This window comes from Thamnophis sirtalis, unplaced genomic scaffold, assembly GCF_051295495.1.
Source record: "Thamnophis sirtalis isolate CommonGarterSnake01/CBP01778 unplaced genomic scaffold, rThaSir2_p1.2 scaffold_15, whole genome shotgun sequence".
NCBI classification, from domain to species: domain Eukaryota; kingdom Metazoa; phylum Chordata; class Lepidosauria; order Squamata; family Natricidae; genus Thamnophis; species Thamnophis sirtalis.
Window position 1 is genome coordinate 11421956 of NW_028261395.1, and position 14719 is coordinate 11436674.

Consider the following 14719-nt stretch of genomic DNA (forward strand, 5'->3'; position numbering starts at 1 on the left):
GGTATTAAAAGAGGAGAAGGTAGTTCAAACATGGTTCCAGTATGGGCAATTACAGGCTAGGTGGAAAATAGATCAAAAAATTGGTTTTATTCAAGTTGAGGATAATCTGTTTAAACAAATAAGAGATCAAAGCTTAATGCATATAAAGAGGATATATAATGTATTAATACAGATGGATTCGGAAACAGAATTAGTTAAAGATTGTATGATAAAATGGGCTCAAAATATTGAGGAACCAATAATGTTGGATACATGGGAAAGAATTTGGGTAAGAAATGTGAAATTTACACAAGCTCAAAATCTGAGAGAAAATTTTTACAAGATGTTCTACAGATGGCATTTAGATCCTAAAAAGTTGGCTTCTATGTATCCGAATGTACAGCCTAAATGTTGGAGGTGTGGTTCTCTCGATGCTACATATTATCATATATGGTGGACCTGCCAAAAGGTTAAGGCATTTTGGATAAAAATATGGTGGGTCATGCAAAATGTTTTTAAAAGAAGGATAAAGTTTATTCCTCAGTTATTTTTACTAGGTATATGTACTGATTTTACAGTGGTAGAGACCAATTTGATTCTGCACCTGATAACTGCAGCAAGACTGTTGGTGGCGCAATATTGGAAGAAGGAAGACTTGCCTACAATCCAAGAATGGACATTGAAAGTAACAAACTTAGCTGAAATGGCTAAAATATCGGCATATCTCAAAGATTATTCAAATGAGAGATATAAACGAGACTGGAAAAAATGGATTGACTATATACAAAATAAATACGGGACTAAGAAATTCCAGTTAGCCTATGCTTAAGATCAGAAATGATTTAAACTGTTAAAAGTCAGTTCAGTAAGAAGAAGCTAAGTTCAATCTAGAATGTCATTAATTTCTTTATTTCTTTTTTCTCAATAGATTTTAGACTGTGTTAGTTAAAAATCCATACCGTGTACGGGTTCTGGGAAGTCGGGGGGGGGGGGGGAAGGAGGAGGGAGGATGGGGGGGTGGAGGGAGGGAGGGGTATACACAACAAAAAAAAATTGTACTTCAATGTCTTAATGATTGACAAATGATGACATATTTGTGTTTTTTTTTAAAGAAAAATAAAAAAGTTCTCTTAAAAAAAAAAAAGAAGTGAATTGAGCATGCCCGTGTGCTTTTGCCATTTCTGCTTCTTTTGTTCCCCAACCTGATGAAAAGTCACGGAATAGGTGGAGGGGGGGGGATGCTTCCTCAGCTTCGGCCCCCTTTGCACCTACACAGTGACACCCCTCACCACGCACCACCGAACCATGAAGCTGCAAGAGGGTCTGGCGGGGGAGAGGGGCCGGGAGGAGCATCCCCTGGAAGGGGGGCTCACCGCATGGCAGGCTGCATTGGGGGTCTTGCAAGGGTTAGGGGGTCGCTGTGGGAGTTCCTATCCCTTCTGAGCCACAATCGGAGCCAGTGCGGGGATTTCTTTCCGTGTGTGTGTGTTTGTGTGTGTGTGTCTGTCTCTCTGTCTGTGTCTCCCTATGGGATCTAACTGGGGATTCATCCCAGGTGAGGAAGGGGCTCCGTCTGAAGGCAGCAAAGTGCCAGGAGTTCGCACCTGCCTCCATTCATCCCTTTCTGTCACAGTCACTCACACTGGCCCTTTGTGTGTGATTGTGGGTCTTTGTGTTGAATATCATTTCACCATTTGGGGAGGCTTCCAAATAAGGATATAGATGGTCCTCGACTTGTGACCACAATGGAGCCCAGAATTTCTGTTACTAAATAAGACGGTCGATAAGTGCATTTTGCCCCCATTTTACGACCTTTCTTGCCACAGTTGTTAAGTGAATCTTCCCCACTGACTTTGCTGGCCAGAAGGTCCCAAAAGGCCATCCCATGAGTCCGGGACACTACGACCGTCATAAATATGAGACAGTTGCCAAACATCTGACTTTTGATCACGTGACCATGGGGATACTGCAGTAATTGTAAGCATGAAAAATGGTCATAAGTCCCTTTTTTCAGTGCCATTGTTAACTTTGAACTAAAAGAACCGTTGTAAGTGGAGGCCCTCCTGCTCTTTCTTCAGTGTTGTTTAGGCAGAGACACAACTGTCTTCGCAGCTGCCTTCTGCCTCAGTCGGAGTTCCTGGAAGCTCTCCAAGGGCAGCCCCACAGGGAGAGCCTTGCGGGAGTCCATCCTGGGTGCGAGCAGGGCCTGAGTGGCCGTGAAGGGAGCGACTGGGGGGGAAACCCCAAATTCTGCCATGGCCCCTCCTGACCACGGCTGCCCCCCCTGCTCCTCAGGCAGGAGTTGTGGATCCAGAAGGACCCCCAGATCAGGCCCTGGGCTGCTGCCCCCCCCATCCATCCACCATCGGAGGAGATAAAGTCCTAGAACCAAAAGGGAAAAACAACTCAGGCCCCCCATTCGCTCCTGCCAGGTTCAGCTGAGGGTTTTGTCCCCCATCCAAAGCCCTGCGACCTTCAGGCGCCTGGGGAAGGACCCTGGTCTCTCTTCCTGGGACGTCTTTGTCTCCCCAAAGAGAGAGAAGCCAAGTTGTGGGGGCTCCGAGAAGCCAAGTCTCCCCTTGTGGAGGGGCAGAAAGAAGGGAGGAGGGGGCTTTCCAGGAGCAGGAGGGGCTCCTGGAGGGAAGGAGCATTTCACTCCCCTCTGCAGGAGACGGAAAAAAAGGAGGATGGTTTCTTCCACTTTTCCCTCTTCGGTCCGGCCTTTCCTGCCCCTCCCTCCTCTTCTGAGTCCAAGGGAAGTGGGGCCCACTTAGGCGTAGAAAGAAACCGGTTCCTCTGGTGACCTCCAGGAAAGGCCCAGCAAGGAGGCCTTAAATTCTCTGGGATGGAGTCAGAAGGAAAACAGCCTCCAATGTCATCCAATTATAAGCAGAGGGGAAAATATTGGGGAGGGTCAAAGAAGACACAAGAATTAGGTAGACAGATCTCCTGTTCTTGTCTTTGAATGGGAGTTTCTTTATTTGTGTCTAGGAGTGGATGAGGATTAATCAGAGTCCAATCTTGGAAGGAACTGGACGTAACCCGGGAGGAGGGTCCCCTCCATCTCAATGGGGACCTCAAAGGTATTGAAGGAAAAGCAGCCAGAGAGCCAAGAGGAGAAGCCATTTCAATCCTTGATGGGTGGAAAGAGTCCCAGGAAGAGGAGATCCCTCCCTTCCCCTCAAAGGATCCCCTCAAGGGGGAAACCATATCCATGCAGGGAGGGTGGAGAGGCCTTCAGAAGGAGCCCTTCTCTTCTCTCCCAGGAAAGAGGCCGCAAGAGGGAGGAACCGTCGGAATGCGAGGACTGGGGAGGAAGAGTTTCCCAGAAGGAGAAGCTCTAAAGAGGAGACGCAGGGAAGGTGGAAAGAGCTTCAGAGACGGGATCTCTGGCTGACCATATAACAGGCAGTTAAGTGCAGTTTCCCATTTCTCCCTTTCTGACCCCCAATGACCATCATTATTCTCATCATACACTTACTAACAGTTTTCATCTTCTTTATGTCTCTAAATATATTTTCTACTTATTTTTTAGCCTTCTCCATTTCCAAACTCCTTTTTTATTTTCCAACCATTGGTAAAATACTTCACAAATTATGTAATATCCAGTTTGCTCTTTCTCCTTCATTGCTAATGTTAATCTGTTCATTTCTGCACATTCAGATATTTTCCTTATCACCTTCTCATCCATAGGAATCTCTACACTTTTCCAATGTTGTGCAAATGCAATTCTAGCTGCAGCTAATACATGAAGGATTAAATCTACATTCTCTTTATTATCAATAGGGCAGCTTTCTGTGGGCCTGTTTGGGGAGTTTGAATAAACACCTGTAGACTCTTGGCGTGTTTGTGTGTGTGTGTGTTTGTGTGATTTGTGTGTAAGAGGTCCGCTGGGGCTTCATCCTGGGATCCTGGGAAAATGCGATTCGCTGGCTGTAGCCTGCATTTCTCTGCACATCCCGTGTTTCTCAGACTTTGCGTCGTCTGAAGGCCCGTTCTGGGCTCGGCAGTGCCTGCGTGTATCTCCCCGGCCTGATGCTTCCAGCCCCAGAGAAGGAATCTGGAAGGGGTGTGGAGCGTTTGTCTCGGATTTCGGAGATGGGAGGGCTGGGCCAGAACTAGCAGCAGCACCAATGGGAATTCTCCCTTCTTGAGCGTCATCGGTCTCCGGGCAGAGTCCTTTGGGGCTTCAGCTGAGGGAGGAAAGCCAGTTCTGCAGGGAGAAAGAGGCGGGGAAAGTGGGAGGGGGGATCTTGGCCTGAAGAACCTACTGGGGCTTCTGCTCTGCTTGGAAAGCTCTCCTGCACTGGGTGAAGTAGAGGGAGACTCTGCCTGGAGACCGATAATGCTCAAGCAGGGAGAATTCCCATTGGTCCTCCTCCTTTCTGGACCCTCCCAATCCTGAAGTTTGAGGAAGCCCCATTCTGGCCTCTGCAGAATTTCTGCGATTCCTTCACTTTGCGTAGAGAGAGAGCCAGCGGGGAACTGGACTGCCTGAGCCAAAGAGGTCCATGGGACCTTGAGACCTGTCGGGGGGGGGGGACACCATCAGGAGAGGGTTGGGGGCCAGGCTGAGACAATTCAGCCAGTTGGCCAAACAGCTTCCTCCTAAACTCTTTTCCTGCTCTCTCAATGTCTCTCTTCCTCTCTCTCACACATACAGACACGTTTAGCTGTAGGAACAAGTGCCTGAATTATTTTTAAAGGCGTCAAATTTAGTAGCTGTTGTTGAACAGCAAATTCCTCTGAATAACTTTCAGCAAGGTTTATTAAGTTGAAAGGGAAGGGAGCTAGAACAATTCAATAATTACCTATTTTGAAACATATAAATATTTTCTTTGACTCCTGTATACTGTCTAAATAGAAAGAATATCTCCTTTCAAATAAAATAAACTTTAACAATTCTTCCAATATCAAAATGGTATTATATCTCATGTTTTTACATTTGTTCTGGCTGTAAGCTGTTCCTTTGTGTTCAGGTCTGGCCTCAGAAGGATAATGTAGCACTTGGGGATGAAGATGCAGACCAGCAGACCAGCACTGGAGGCCAGGATGGAGAAGACCTGAACAGCCACCATGTATTTCCCTTTGGTGCTCAGGTAGGTTGGCACAAAAGTCACCCAGACGCTGCAGAAGACCAGCATGCTGAAGGTGATCAGCTTGGCTTCATTGAAGGCCCCAGGCAGATTCCTGGCCAGGAAAGCCACCGTGAAGCAGATGGCAGCCAGGAAGCCCATGTAGCTGAGGGTGACATAGAACATGACAACGGCCCCTTCGTTGCATTGCAGGATGATCTCTCCAGGCTGGGAGTGGAGGTCAGAGTCAGGGAAGGGGGGAGAAAATCCCAGCCAGATGGAGCAGATGATAATTTGGACAGTAGAAGAAGAAAGGATGATGGAGTTGGCCAAGCTCTTCCCCAACCATCTCTTCACTTGGTTTCCTGGTTTTGTGGCCAGGAAAGCCAGCACCACCGTGATGGTTTTGGCCAAGAGAGAAGAAACGGCAACTGAGAAGATGATGCTGAAAACCGTTTGTCGGAGAAGGCAGGTGGCTTTCCTTGGTTGACCAATGAAGAGAGAAGGAGACAAGAAGCAAAGCAGGAGGGAGACCAGGAGGATGTAGGAGAGGTCCCGGTTGTTGGCTTTGACAATGGGAGTTTCTCCATATTTAATGAAGATAATTAAAACAAGGACTGTAGTTAGGAACAAGAGCAGGGCAAAAGAGACCAGGATGATGCCCAGATGTTCTTCATAAGACAGGAAGGCAATAACTTTGGGGATACATTGGACTCTGGCCTCATTTGGATATTTGTCATCTGGACACTTGGTGCATTTTTCTGCATCTGAGAAACCAAAAACCATTTTTCTTTAACATTCTGTCCTGGTATCTTACAGGAAATGCCTTCTTTGGATAACAACTGATACCATGGACATTTTCCAAGAAGTATTTCTTAACAATTTCATTAAAAAGAGCATAAGAAGGATATTTTTAAAAATATAAATATAATTAGGTATTTGAAGTTGAGGGAAGTCCTAGGATGTTAATTATTTCCTGTGTAATGTGTAGAATCTTCATAGGGAGCTACATTACTAGAAATTAGTAATGAATCATATAATCTTTTTAGGCAAACATCCTGAGTTTAGCCACATGGCAGTTAATATACTGGACTTGGAGGATACCTACAGTATCTTGTAACACTTAAAAACAATCTTGAATTAAGGAGAAACTTCCTAATAGTAAGAACAACTAACCAGTGGAACAGCTGGCCTCCAGAGGTTTTGGGTTCTTCAACACTGAATGTTTTAAAGAAGAGATTAGACATTCACTTGTCTGAAATGGTATAGATTCTCCTGCTTCAGCAGGGGTAGAAGATCTCCAAGGCCCCTTCCAGCTCTACTCTGATTTATTGATCTACATGACTGGCAGAATATTTGCGTAATGAGTTCCCTCCATAACTATCCACAGCACCACATTATGGACCAGTGACACCTTCTCAGTGATCCTCAAGGGGAGGATCCAATGTACAGTGAATTGCAAGGTCTTTCAGAAGGTGGACCTAAAACAATTCATCAAGTTTCAAAGAACTCGGATGTTCCTAGAAAGGTGAATTTAGCAGCACAAGTCCAAACTAAAAAGCAGAAGAGATATTTTCTTAAATAGTAGTAAAGCTTGCTCAGTCTTCCACCTCCTCCTCCCAACTCTTCCCAGCCCCTCCTTCAAAGTTTTTTTGATTTACTTCCTTTTAAATAATAAATTGTGCAGGTTAAAAATAAAAAAAAACCTGGTGAACTTCAATCTGTCTTTTAACTTGCACTTTCATGAAAATGTTCTGGATGGATCCAGTTCCACAAAGCCTCCCATTTTCCTCAGTGTGACCCACCTTCCTGAGTGGAGAAGGTCCCCTCCGGACAAGGAACGCAGTCATAGCAGCAAACTGGCTCTCCTTCTCGAGCCCTCTTGACAAATCCAGGATGACAATTTTTCGCACAGTTGGACTCAGGCAGGGACTGAGCAGAAAAATGAGGAATGCCAAAGAAAAGATGTTAGGATTCTCCGTCCATGGGAAATGGAGGGAGACAAGTAGCCTCTGGTCTTCACTGAGGTAAATATGAAATCTCTGACTACTTTTAAACAGATGCAGGAGGGAGAACAACTGGAAGATTCTTCATTTACTTCCTCCCTTTTGATTTTGGTATTTAATATTACAATAAAGTACTTTTCTACTTTAAACTTTATTAATGGATTGAATTGAAAAAAAAATTAAGTATGATGACATATGTAAAAGTTTTAGGAAACTTTTATTCCATTAGATTTTTTAATGTAGAATAAAACTGATGAAGAAAGAAAGATCTTGAAAGGTTTCCATAAACCAGGGCAAAGCCCTTCCACTTAGGTCCCATCTTTTGAAGAACTTACATTAGACACCAACTGGCATGGAAGGCCAACCACCCTGGAGACTATATAGGCTTCACCCACTTAAAATGGGACCTCAGGCTTTGGGAAACAGAGAAAAGACACCAAAATTTCTCCCACCTTATTGAGCAACTTTAGCCATGAAAGAGCATCTTCTTTGATAGAAAGTCTCTGTCTTTCAAAATACGCCAGAATCTCTTTCCTGGGATGTTCGTTGGGGAGAACCAAGAAGCCGGAAATGACTATATCTGCTTTTATCTCTCCATTTTGGTCCAAGTACAGTTTCAAGTGGGAAATATTCCAAAATTCATTCTTCTCCAGAAAGGGATGAAACTTGAATGGGAACATCAAGAATTTGAAAAAGAGAAAACTTTGTTTCTTATCCCACATTGAATCTTTCTTCTACAATTGTCCAATCTCCAAATATGATTAAATAGGGTACAAATACTGCCAATATCTTCATAAGTGAATGAAAAAGTTTGAGAAAAATTTGTCAATCACATACTGACAAAATATAAAGAAAATATAATCCACACAGTTGGTCAATTATGGGGAACATTCTAGAGCAGATGACAAATAAAATGAACAGAGAAAAAAAAGATGATCCATAAACTCTTTGAAAACAACAGGTTGATTCCCTGAAAGCATGGGTTGATCAAGAATAAATCTTTCAGGCTAATCTTCTCCCTTGTAATCCTGATGGAAAACACCTCCAGATGTGCTAATTCTGCTTTATTGTAATGTGACTTTAACAAAAAATTTAAAATCTGAAAGAACAAATATCCCACCAACACTTTTCTCAGCCTGAAAAGTTAGGGAGGATCCTTTCTGAATTTCTTTCTCTCCTATTATGCAGCTGCAGGATTCTCCCCTCTTATCTGATCCCTCCCTAGGCAGCCTCTCTTCTCCTCATCCCAAAAGTCATTCTCACATATCATCACACTTTCTAAATGGATTATGGGAACTCTGGTGATAGAACTGGATTTCAATAAAGGACTCACAAAGAATTTTGTGAATTTTGTGGAAACTTGAGAGGTGGTATAATAACTAAATGGATAAAAACTGTCTTCAAAATGTTACTCAAATAATTTTTAACAATTTTTAATCTTTCCTATGAAACCTGAAGGTGATGGATTATAATTTGCCATTAGTCGTCAATTTTTCTGTTATTAATATGATAATTAATAGGATCTTAGAGTAAGTTAATTTGATGTGATTTAAAGAATATAAAGTCTTTCAACTTAGAAGCTTTATTTGAAACTTTATTTTAAATTTCATTTTAAAAGTTTGATAAAATAAAAATGGTTTTAAATCAACTTAAAGGCAATAATCAGAAACACGCAACAATTGTTGAATAGGATGGATTGGATGGACTGGAATTTAATTTGCTGCTGGCATCCCTGAGGAAGGAGTCTGGTTTGAAGGCAGACTGCTTGGAGATGGCTGGAGAGGCCATGGACCCTGAAGACTCAAAGTGGACAGAAGGGATGACTGGTGAAACGGATTCTTTCAAGAAGATTGAGGGAGATTTGGGGATGAACTTGTCATATTTAACTGGAAAACAAAGAGTTTAAGAGTCGTCATGTTCCCATTTACAGGAGGTCCCATGACTTTGGGGAATGGGAAGCAGTTGTTGAGAAAGATCCTAATTAAAATTTTAAGGAAATGTCTTATTATTAAGAATCAACCAAAGCTGTTTAACCCTGGGGAGATTCTGGATGGATCAGAGGTAATGAATGTGGTGGTCTGTGGTAGAGAAGAAGCCCCTGTAAATATTCTGTGGGTTAAATACAACAGCAGATAACACAAAAGTTTGAAGTTTTGAAATTTAACTTTATTTTATTTATTTATTTATTTATTAGACACATTTATATGCCGCCCAATCCCGAAGGACTATTGTTGGATTGCCTGTTAACTACTTTTTTTATATACAGCAGATAGATGACAAGTCAAGTAGTTGTAAATAGATGTGTAATTTATAATATTGGGGCTGTTTTGCAAGGGGGAGAAACTATTACAGCTATATTGTATTCAACAGGGGGGGAAATATGCATGTTTTTGCCTGTTTTTAATGCACCTTTGTAAAAAAAAATGTGTTGTCTACTTTTGTTTTGTCATTGTGATAGTTTTATTTTACCTTTTTGAATAAAATTTTTACAACAGTTTCTAGAAACAATATTTATGATTAACACAAAGAGAAGGGCGCATAAGTAAAAAGCAGTAGAAAAATATCTGATTTTTAGCAACTAGGACTTGACTAACAATAAAGTCTCATATAAGAACATGAATGATGGACTGTAAAAAAGATGAGGGATAGCAAACTTGATATATTTACTTGTGAAAATGACTCAAAATCGTAGTTAACTGGAAACAGAATCTGAGTCAGCCGGGAGATGTTCATGGAAAGAAGGGAGATGCAGCTGTAAGAATCTCAGGAAGTGAATCAGTGGTGGGTTTCTGCCAGTTCTCACCGGATCGGGATAACCGGATGGTGAAATGGACCCGGATGTAACTTCCAAACGCCTGCCCGCCTGCCCCAGCCCTGTCGCTCCACGCTCACCCCCGCCCGCTGGACAGGTCCAGCGGCACGATCCACCAGAGAGCAGAGGCAAGCTCAAGAGTTTTCTCCTGGATTCCCCTCTTTCTTGCCTCCACAGATCTCCCAAAGTTCTTTCCCCAGCGTGTGATAGCTTTCTACTGGATTCCTCTCTGTTATGACTTCTCCGATCTCCCTAATTTCTGCCCTTAATCCTCCAGTTGTCTATTTTTGGGAGGTTTTCCCCTCTCCCCCCTCCCTTTCATAGGAGTTCCAAAAAAATTTGCCACATGGCTTGGGGGTGGTGGTGGTCATGTGACTGAGTGTGCATGAGTGGTGTCAAATTGGCCATACCTGCCCGGTCACATGACTGCAAAGCCACACCCACAAAGTAGGCCACACCCACAGAATAGGTTCTAAAAAAATCTCCCAAAGTTCTCTCCCCATGTGATAGCTTTGTCCTGGATTCCCCTCTGTCTTGCCTCTTCCGATCTCCCTAATTTCGGCCCTTAATCCTCCAGTTGTCTATTTTTGGGAGGTTTACCCCTCTCTTCCCCCACCCTTTCATAGGAGTTCCAAAAAAATTTGCCACATGGCTTGGGGGGTGGTGGTCATGTGACTGAGTCTGCATGAGTGATGTCAAGTTGGCCATACCTGCCCGGTCACATGACTGCCAAGCCACACCCTCAAAGTAGGCCACACCCACAGAATAGGTTCTAAAAAAATTGAAACCCACCACTGAAGTGAATGTTCTGGTTTGGGGAGACCCCAACTCAAGGACCAGGTCCCCTTGCAGGCACCGAGGTTGGAAGAGAATTTGTACAAAATCTACGTGAACTTCAGGGAAAGACAATGAAGCCAAGGAAGAGATCAAAGGAGCTGCTCTTAGCCTTGAGGAAACACAACAAGGAGAAGAGCTGAAGATCAGGAGGAGTCTGGGAGTCCCTTTTCTAACTGACACAATCTCTTGGTTGGAGAAGGGAGGATACAGCCAGTGGTGGGATTCAGCTAGTTCAGGCCCCCCATAGTAAAAATTCTGCCTGGCCACGTCTCTCCCCACCACTACTTGCCTTGCAGGCCTCGGCTGGGGCCTTAGAGTCATTGCTGCAGCTACTCTTTGGCTCCCTTGCCTCAACCACATGTCCATGCAGCCCAGCCTGTTTGGCTGCCTTTGCTGTGGCCTCCTTCTCATCTTGGTCTGCTCCCGAATGTCCACCTCAGGCTGCTCCCGACCACTCCAGCAGCAACCATTCTTCACCTTTTCCCTCTTTCCTTTCTTTTCCTTTCTCTTTTCCTTTTTCCTTCCCCTCCCATTCCCACTGTTTTTTATCCTTTCCTTCTTTCCCATTTCCTTTTCTTTCCCTATCTCCCCCTCCCTCCCTCCCTCCCTCCCTCCCTTCCTTCCTGGGAGTCTGAGGGAGAGTCAGGGGACGAAAGAAAAGGAAGAAGAAAGGAAAGGAAAAGAAAGGAAAGGAGAGATAGAAAGATGGAGTTATGGAAGGAAGGGAAAGAAAGAGAGGGAGGGAGGGAGGAGGAAGTGAATGAGCTATAGTTGGATGGATGGGTCAATAGATACAGGGAGGGAGGGAGGGAGGGAGAGAGGGAGGGAGGGAGGGAGGGAGGGAGGGAAAGAGAGAAAATGAGAGGAAGGAAGGACACAAACCATGGCTTCAGAAGACTCTTTCAAACAGCACAACAATGTTTGAAAGGGCTGGAAGGGATCTTGGGGGTCATTTTCTAGTCCAACCCCTGCTCTGCTAGGGTCAGAAGGGACCTTGGAAGCCATCTAGTCCAACCCCCTGCTCCAGCTGGAGACTTTTTATCCTCTGGATTATTTTGGTGCCTCTAACAGAGGAAAATTGCCAGAAAAGGGAAGGAGTTTACTAGGACAAGGCTGCCATGCAGAGGAAGGCAGAGACAGTCCTTGACTTATGACAATTGAGCCCAGCATTTTGGTTGCTAAGCAAGAGCGTTGTTAAGTGAGCTTTGCCACTTTACGCAATCCATAACATCTCCTGGCTCTGACAGTCATGTGCAGGCTAGGGAAGAACATCTGAAGGCCTGTGTAATGTTCTAATGTGCAGAAGTGAAAGTTAAATGTGTGGCAGAAAGTGGACTCTGGGTGTGTTTTTCCAAACGCAATAAGTGAGGTTGAATGTGTATAGTTTTAGAAGAGCTCTGTGTGTATGTGTGTGTGTGTGTGTGTGTGTGTGTGTGTGTACATACACATACAGTGTATAAAGTAGATAATGTATCTTTTTGTGTGCCTATACACACACTATGCCTTGTAATATGTATGTACACATATGGCATATATACATAGGATTAAATTGTATATTTTGGATGTTCATTAGTAGTAAATAAATAGACAGGGAAATTGTATCTTGTTGAGGCAAGGAGAGACCTTGCAATGTACCCCTTGACGTGAGTGATGTCAAGTTGGCCACGCCCACCCAATCACATGACCACCAAGCCATGCCCACCCAGTCACACGACCACCAAGCCATGCCCACAGAACCAGTAGTAAAAAGATTTGAATCCCACCACTGGATAGAACCCTCTTCCAATAACTGATTCCTGTTACACATGAGTGTAAGATCCGCTCACTCTTACTCCAGAGTGTCAGACATGGAAAAAATGAATTCAGTTACAAGAGAGGAGATTTTAACTGAATGAGAGAAAAATATGATAAAAGAATGCGCTGTTTTAGAGCTGAGCCAGTAAAGCAGAGAACTTCAGTCTCCTCTTCATGGATCGTCTGAGAGCAAAGACTGAGCAGCCATCAGTCAGAGAAGCTTGAACTGGGATTCCTGCAGAGAGGAGGGGTTGGGCTAGATGGTCTCAGGGTTTGCTCCAAATTTATAAAGGTTGTCATGCCACAACATGTACCGTATCTTTTGGAGTATAAGATTCACTGAAGTATAAGATGCACCAACGTTTTGAAGAGGTAATTTTTTTAAAAAAGTAGGTAGGTAGGTAGAGGGAGAGAAAGAGAGAGAAATACAGTAGGTAGGGAGGAGAGAGAGAGAGTAGTTAGGTAGGGAGGTAGGGAGGTAGATAAAGGGATAGAGAGAGAGAAAGAGAGAGAGAGAGAGAAATACAGTAGGTAGGTATAGAGAGAGAGCTGGGATAGGTAGGTAGAGGGATAGAGAGAGAAATAAAAAGAGATAGAGAAATACAATAGGGAGGGAGGGAGAAAGAGAGAGTAGGTAGGTAGGTAGATGTTTCCAGGTGTATTTGTCCATGTGCTGGAGAAGGAAATCGCTGACAATCTGCACCACCTAAGACTTTGTTTCTGCTGGCACAGCACTTGATCAATGTAATTCTCATCAACCAGTTAAACAGCTTTCCAAAATGGAAAAAAAAAGTTTTTACACTCTGTAAACCTCCCCAAAACAGCCAGTTTTTGTGAAAACACCCCCCCTTTTAAAAACAGTCATGAATAGCCTTGGGAGGGCTTGCAGAGTGCTCTTGGTGGTTGTGGTGTTGGCAAAATGAGCAGAAAGTGTCCATTTTTCGCAAAAACAAGCCCGTTTTTTGTCAAAAAAATTTCATGCATAGCCTTATGGAGTGCTGCTGGGAGTTAGTGGGGGGGATAATGGTCCATTTGTAGCTCATTATTGCCCTTCCCAGGCCCCAGGAGCTCTCTGAAAGCCTCCATAAGGGTATGCACGGCCATTTTGGTAAAGGGGGGCACTGTTCCCTCTAAGATGCGTGGGTGCGCGGCCGCGCATGTGGCAACAAAACACCGCGCAGCAGTTTCCAACTGCCGCCCAGTGCTTTTTGTGAGATGCCTTCCACGATAATAGGAGGGAAAAGCCAGCCTGGAGACAGCAATCACAAGGCAGGAAGTAGCTGAGAGAAGGGGTGTGGGGGTTGGGAGAAGGCATGGGACCGGCTCCCAGCAGCGGCTGCTCGGATTTGCCATTTGAGAGAGAGAGAGGATGGGAGGGAGGAGGAGGAGGAGGAGGAGGTGAGGGAGTGAGGGAGAGCGTGAGTGTGTGTATCCCTCCTTCCTTCAGCCCAACACTCTCGCTGGCATCCCGGCCAGACAAGAAGGACTGCAGAGGGTCTCCTCGAGTCTAGGGCAGCGAGTCATTCGATGGGAAACGTGCCTCTTGGAAGAAATGACCTGGCTTGGCTCTCGCTTTGTCTCTCCTGTCTCTTCGCTTCTCCGTTTGGTTGTTGGCCGGCAGATTGAAAGTGGGAGCCAAGCCGGGTCATTCCTTCCAAGAGGCAACTTTTCCACCGAATGACTCTCTGCCCTAGACTCGAGCCCCTCTCATCCGTCTGGGATGCCAGCAAGAGTATTGGGCTGAAGGAAGGAGGGATTCTCTCTCTCTCTTTCTCTCTCTCTCTCTCTCTCTTTCTCTCTCTCTCTCTCTCTCTCCCTCTCTTTAAGAGAGAAAGGGAGAGAGAGAGAGAGAGAGAGAGTTAGTTAGTTAGTTGGTGGGCAGACTTAGCACTTTGTTAAGTTTGTTTCTCTGTGTGTTGTGTTTATATACATGTCTCAATGGGTGCAATTGTGCAAGCATTGTTTTTCCTCTTTAAAAGAATTTTTGGATTTCTCCTCACCAAACCTTTAAGACTGAAAGAGTTAGAGTTGAAATATAAAGAGATTGTCAATCGCCATACTGTTAGATTGCTAGGCAATTATGGACTATCTTGATTATATCCTCCTTAGAAAGAATATGCTACTGTAGGGTTGAGAAAAAGATCAAACTTCATTCCATGGAAACCCAACAAAGTTCATAGGGAGCGTTTCTTTCTATGATGGGCTTCTTGGGTCAA